Genomic DNA, 6,009 nt, shown 5'->3' with positions numbered 1-6,009 from the left:
TAGTCTCGCCAGTCGCCGGAGGTCTGCCATGAAGTCTGGAACGCTTTGCCCTTCTCGCCGCCGGTGTGTGTAAAACCGGTGTCTCGCCATGTGCATGCTGCTCGCCGGTTTAAAGTGTTCCCCGATCAACTTACTGAGCTCTTCGAACGTCTTGTCCGCCGGCTTCTCTGGTGCTAGAAGGTCCTTCATCAGGGAGTACGTCCTGGATCCACAAACCGTCAGGAGATGAGCCCTGCGTTTGTCGGCTGAATCCTGTCCCAGCCATTCCTCAGTGACAAAACTTTGCTGTAGTCTCTCAATAAAGTCGTCCCAATCATCACCAACACAGTACCTCTCTTCTGTGCTGCTAGTGGCCATGCTCGCGTGGTTTAAATCCCAGTTTCTCGTCGCCAATGATATGTCCTTACTATACAGTATAAATGCACACGAGGCCCATACTTGAGAGAAGGTCACTCTGTGACCAGTTACCTTTATTACCAAGACCTCAAGTGGTGAAGGTGGGTGGAGCTTCCCCTTTTATACCTGAAAGTCCAGGTTAGGATTGTCTCCCACAAGTTCACCCCCTAGTGGTCAATATTCATAAGGTGTACAACTTAGGTCAGCTTATACATGGGTTACAATGACAGTTGAATACATGACAAATACGATCATGGCTGATCCGATCATGGACTCAGCTCCACTTCCCTGCCCGCCCCCTTATCCCCTTATCGTTTAAGAAACTGTCTATCTCTGTCTTAAATATATTCAATGTCCCAGCCTCCACAGCTCTCTGAGGCAGCGAATTCCACAGATTTACAACTCTCTGAGAGAAGAAATTTCTCCTCATCTCAGTTTTAAATGGGCGGCCCCTTATTCTAAGACCATGCCCCCTAGTTCTAGTCTCCCCCATCAGTGGGAACATCCTCTCTGCATCCACCTTGTCGAACCCCCTCATAATCTTATACGTTTCGATAAGATCACCTCTCATTCTTCTGAATTCCAATGAGTAGAGGCCCAACCTCCTCAACCTTTCCTCATAAGTCAACCCCCTCATCCCCGGAATCAACCGAGTGAACCTTCTCTGAACTGCCTCCAAAGCGAGTATATCCTTTTGTAAATATGGAAACCAAAACTGCACGCAGTACTCCAGGTGTGGCCTCACCAATACCCTGTATAACTGGAGCAAGACTTCCCTGCTTTTATACTCCATCCCCTTTGCAATAAAGACCAAGATACCATTGGCCTTCCTGATCACTTGCTGTACCTGCAGACTATCCTTTTGTGTTTCATGAACAAGTACCCCCAGGTCTCACTGCCAAAGTGCATGACGTCACACTTCATCCACCAGGCTCACAACCACCTGCCCCAATGTCGATCCCCCGACCCCAACTGGCTGGGGTCTTATTGAGTCTTGTGAACGATCACGTGACTGGCTAAGCCACTCCCAGCCCAACAGCTCTCCCAACCTGTGAGCGTTACTGAGTGGGGCGGGCATTACAGAATGCTGTCACAGTATCCAGACTGCCGTGGAGATTAGCTCGTGGGCAAGGCTCCCGACACCCTGTTCAATAACACAGTTCCAGGTGGGGCGCAGTCTGGGTCAGTTCCAGGAGAACACTCTATCTGAGCTTGCTGATTAGCTCAGTTGGCAGCACACGTTGTTCTGAGACAGAAGGTTCTGGATTGTCACGCTGTTAACCTCGACCACGCACTCCCACCTCAGGCAAGTGTGTCTGTAGGACAGATTGGGGGAAGTCACAATGGCTCCCTCCCTCCCCATTCTTCCAGAGGTGTCTCCACAAACCTCTCTGAATATCCCTTCCTACTGAGCGATCAACTCCTGGACATAGTCGACATATTTACCGAGGCGTACGTAAGCATGGGCCTTTACACTAAACATCAGTGAGACAAAGATCCTCCACCAGCCTGTCCTCGCCGCGCAGCACTGCCCCCCAGTCATCCAGATCCACGGCCCGGCCCTGGACAATGTGGACCATTTCCCATACCTCGGGAGTCTCTTATCGACAAGAGCAGACATTGACGGCGAGGTCCAACACCGCCTCCAGTGCGCCAGTGCAGCCTTCGGCCGCCTGAGGAAAAGAGTATTCGAAGACCGGGCCCTCAAATCCAGCACCAAGCTCATGGTCTACAGGGCTGTAGTGATACCCGCCCTCCTGTATGGCTCAGAGACATGGACCATGTACAGTAGACACCTCAAGTCGCTGGAGAAATACCACCAACGATGTCTCCGCAAGATCCTGCAAATCCCCTGGGAGGACAGACGCACCAACGTTAGCGTCCTCGATCAGGCCCAACATCCCCAGCATCGAAGCACTGACCACACTCGACCAGCTCCGCTGGGCAGGGCCACATTGTCCGCATGGCCCCCCAGACACGAGACTCCCAAAGCAAGTGCTCCACTCGGAACTCCTTCACGGGCAAACGAGCCAAAGGTGGGGCAGAGGAAACGTTACAAGGGACCACCCTCAAAGCCTCCCTGATAAAGTACAACATCCCCCACCGACACCTGGGAGTCCCTGGGCCCAAAGACCAGTCCGCCCTAAGTGGAGGAAGTGCATCCGGGAGGGCGCTGAGCACCTCGAGTCTCGTCGCCGAGAGCGTGCAGAAACCAAGCGCAGGCAGCGGAAGGAGCGTGCGGCAAACCTGTCCCACCCTCCCCTTCCCTCAACCACTGTCTGTCCCACCTGTGACAGGGACTGTGGTTCCTGTATTGGGCTGTTCAGTCACCTTAGGACACATTGTTAGAGTGGAGGCAAGTCTTCCTCGATTCCGAGGGACTGCCTGTGATGATGATGGTCTCGAGGCGGACCGCAATGAATTCTGATCCTTTAGTCTCACGTTTCTCCTCTAACTCATCGCGGCCACACCTCTGATGGTCTTTAGGCCTGTGCACCCCACCTCCGGACTCTGCTTTGGAAGGTTTTGTCAGCAAAGCGTAGACAGGGAGCACTGTTGGTTACCCTGCCCAGCGAGTTTCTCGCCATTACTGCCCCTCCTCTCCTCAATCCAATACCATGTGCTCCCACCTTATTGGTGATTCCACTCGGTATTTTTTAAAATGATTTATTCCTGGGTTGTGAGCGTTGCTGGCAAGGCCGGTATTTGTTGCCCATCCCCCTAGTCGCCCGTGAGCCGCCTTCTTGAACCGCTGCAGTCCGTGTGGTGAAGGTGCTCCCACAGTGCTGTTAGGGAGGGAGTTCCAGGATTGTGACCCAGCGACGATGAAGGAACGGCCGATATATTTCCCAGTCAGGATGGTGTGTGACTGGGAGGGGAACTATTGTCAGTACAGCCCCTCCGACAGTGTGGCACTCCCTCAGTACCGCCCCTCCGACAGTGCGGCGCTCCCTCAGTACAGCCCCTCCGACAGTGCGGCGCTCCCTCAGTACGGCCCCTCCGACAGTGCGACACTCCCTCAGTACTGCCCCTCCGACAGTGCGGCGCTCCCTCAGTACTGCCCCTCCGACAGTGCGGCGCTCCCTCAGTACCGCCCCTCCGACAGTGCGGCACTCCCTCAGTACTGCCCCTCCGACAGTGCGGCGCTCCCTCAGTACCGCCCCTCCGACAGTGCGGCACTCCCTCAGTACTGCCCCTCCGACAGTGCGGCACTCCCTCAGTACTGCCCCTCCGACAGTGCGGCGCTCCCTCAGTACTGCCCCTCCGACAGTGCGGGGCTCCCTCAGTACTGCCCCTCCGACAGGGCGGCACTCTCTCAGTACTGCCCCTCCGACAGTGCAGCGCTCCCTCATTACTGCCCCTGACAGTGCGACACTCCCTCAGTACTGCCCCTCCGACAGTGCGGCGCACCCTCAGTACTGCCCCTCCGACAGTGCGGCACTCCCTCAGTACTGCCCCTCCGACAGTGCAGCACTCCCTCAGTACTGCCCCTCCGACAGTGCGGCACTCTCTCAGTACTGCCCCTCTGACAGTGCGGCGCTCCCTCAGTACCGCCCCTCCGACAGTGCGGCGCTCTCTCAGTACCGCCCCTCCGACAGTGCGGCACTCCCTCAGTACTGCCCCTCCGACAGTGCGACACTCTCTCAGTACCGCCCCTCCGACAGTGCAGCGTTCCCTCAGTACTGCCCCTCCGACAGTGCGGCACTCTCTCAGTACTGCCCCTCCGACAGTGCGGCACTCCCTCAGTACAGCCCCTCCGACAGTGCCGTGCTCCCTCAGTACTGCCCCTCCGACAGTGCGGCGCTCCCTCAGTACTGCCCCTCCGACAGTGCCGTGCTCCCTCAGTATTGCCCCTCCGACAGTGCGGCACTCCCTCAGTACTGCCCCTCCGACAGTGCGGCACTCCCTCAGTACAGCCCCTCCGACAGTGCCGTGCTCCCTCAGTATTGCCCCTCCGACAGTGCGGCACTCCCTCAGTACTGCCCCTCCGACAGTGCGGCACTCCCTCAGTACAGCCCCTCCGACAGTGCGGCGCTCCCTCAGTACTGCCCCTCCGACAGTGCCGTGCTCCCTCAGTACTGCCCCTCCGACAGTGCGGCGCTCCCTCAGTACTGCCCCTCCGACAGTGCGGCGCTCCCTCAGTACTGCCCCTCCGACAGTGCGGCGCTCCCTCAGTACTGCCCCTCCGACAGTGCGGCGCTCCCTCAGTACTGCCCCTCGGGCCCTGATTAAAGCTGGCACTCTGCTCCCTGCACAGATCTGCTCGCCTGTCGCTGATCAAAGCTGGAACATCGTGATCCTGCCTGTGTCCTGCTCATCCAACGCTCCGCAGGCAGCAACACTGTGCTGCGCACATCATCTGTCACCTATTTCCCCACTAACCACTTCCACTTTCTCGATCTCTGTTTCTCGACCTGTCTTGGCCCATCAGCCCTGGCTCAGTGGGTAGACTCTCGCCTCCGAATCAGAAGGTCGTGGGTTCGAGTCCCACTCCAGGGACTTGAGCACAAAAATCAAGTCTGACACTCCAGTGCAATACTGAGGGAGCGCCGCACTGTCGGAGGGGCAGTACTGAGGGAGCGCCGCACTGTCGGAGGGGCAGTACTGAGGGAGTGTCGCACTGTCGGAGGGGCAGTACTGAGGGAGCGCCGCACTGTCGGAGGGGCAGTACTGAGGGAGCCCCGCACTGTCGGAGGGGCAGTACTGAGGGAGCGCCTCACTGTCGGAGGGGCAGTACTGAGGGAGCCCCGCACTGTCGGAGGGGCAGTACTGAGGGAGCACCGCACTCTCGGAGGGGCAGTACTGAGGGAGCACCGCACTGTCGGAGGGGCAGTACTGAGGGAGCTCCACACTGTCGGAGGGGCAGTACTGAGGGAGCGCCGCACTGTCGGAGGGGCAGTACTGAGGGAGCGCCTCACTGTCGGAGGGGCAGTACTGAGGGAGCCCCGCACTGTCGGAGGGGCAGTACTGAGGGAGCACCGCACTCTCGGAGGGGCAGTACTGAGGGAGCCCCGCACTGTCGGAGGGGCAGTACTGAGGGAGCGCCTCACTGTCGGAGGGGCAGTACTGAGGGAGCGCCGCACTGTCAGAGGGGCTGTACTGAGGGAGCGCCGCACTGTCGGAGGGGCAGTACTGAGGGAGCGCCTCACTGTCGGAGGGGCAGTACTGAGGGAGCGCCGCACTGTCGGAGGGGCAGTACTGAGGGAGCGCCACTGTCGGAGGGGCAGTACTGAGGGAGTGCCGCACTGTTGGAGGGGCTGTACTGAGGGAGCGCCGCACTGTCGGAGGGGCAGTACTGAGGGAGTGCTGCACTGTCGGAGGGGCAGTATTGAGGGAGTGCTGCACTGTCGGAGGGGCAGTACTGAGGGAGCGCCGCACTGTCGGAGGGGCAGTACTGAGGGAGCGCCGCACTGTCGGAGGGGCAGTACTGAGGGAGTGCCGCACTGTCGGTGGGGCAGTACTGAGGGAGTGCCACACTGTCGGAGGGGCTGTACTGAGGGAGCACCGCACTGTCGGAGGGGCAGTGCTGAGGGAGCGCCACAGTATCGGTGGGGCAGTACTGAGGGAGTGTCGCACTGTCGGAGGGGGCAGTACTGAGGGAGCGCCGCACTG

Source organism: Pristiophorus japonicus, chromosome 27, assembly GCF_044704955.1.
Source record: "Pristiophorus japonicus isolate sPriJap1 chromosome 27, sPriJap1.hap1, whole genome shotgun sequence".
In the NCBI taxonomy this organism is placed as follows: Eukaryota; Metazoa; Chordata; class Chondrichthyes; family Pristiophoridae; genus Pristiophorus; species Pristiophorus japonicus.
The sequence above is the reverse complement of the archived record's forward strand: the minus strand, read 5'-3'. Positions refer to the sequence as shown.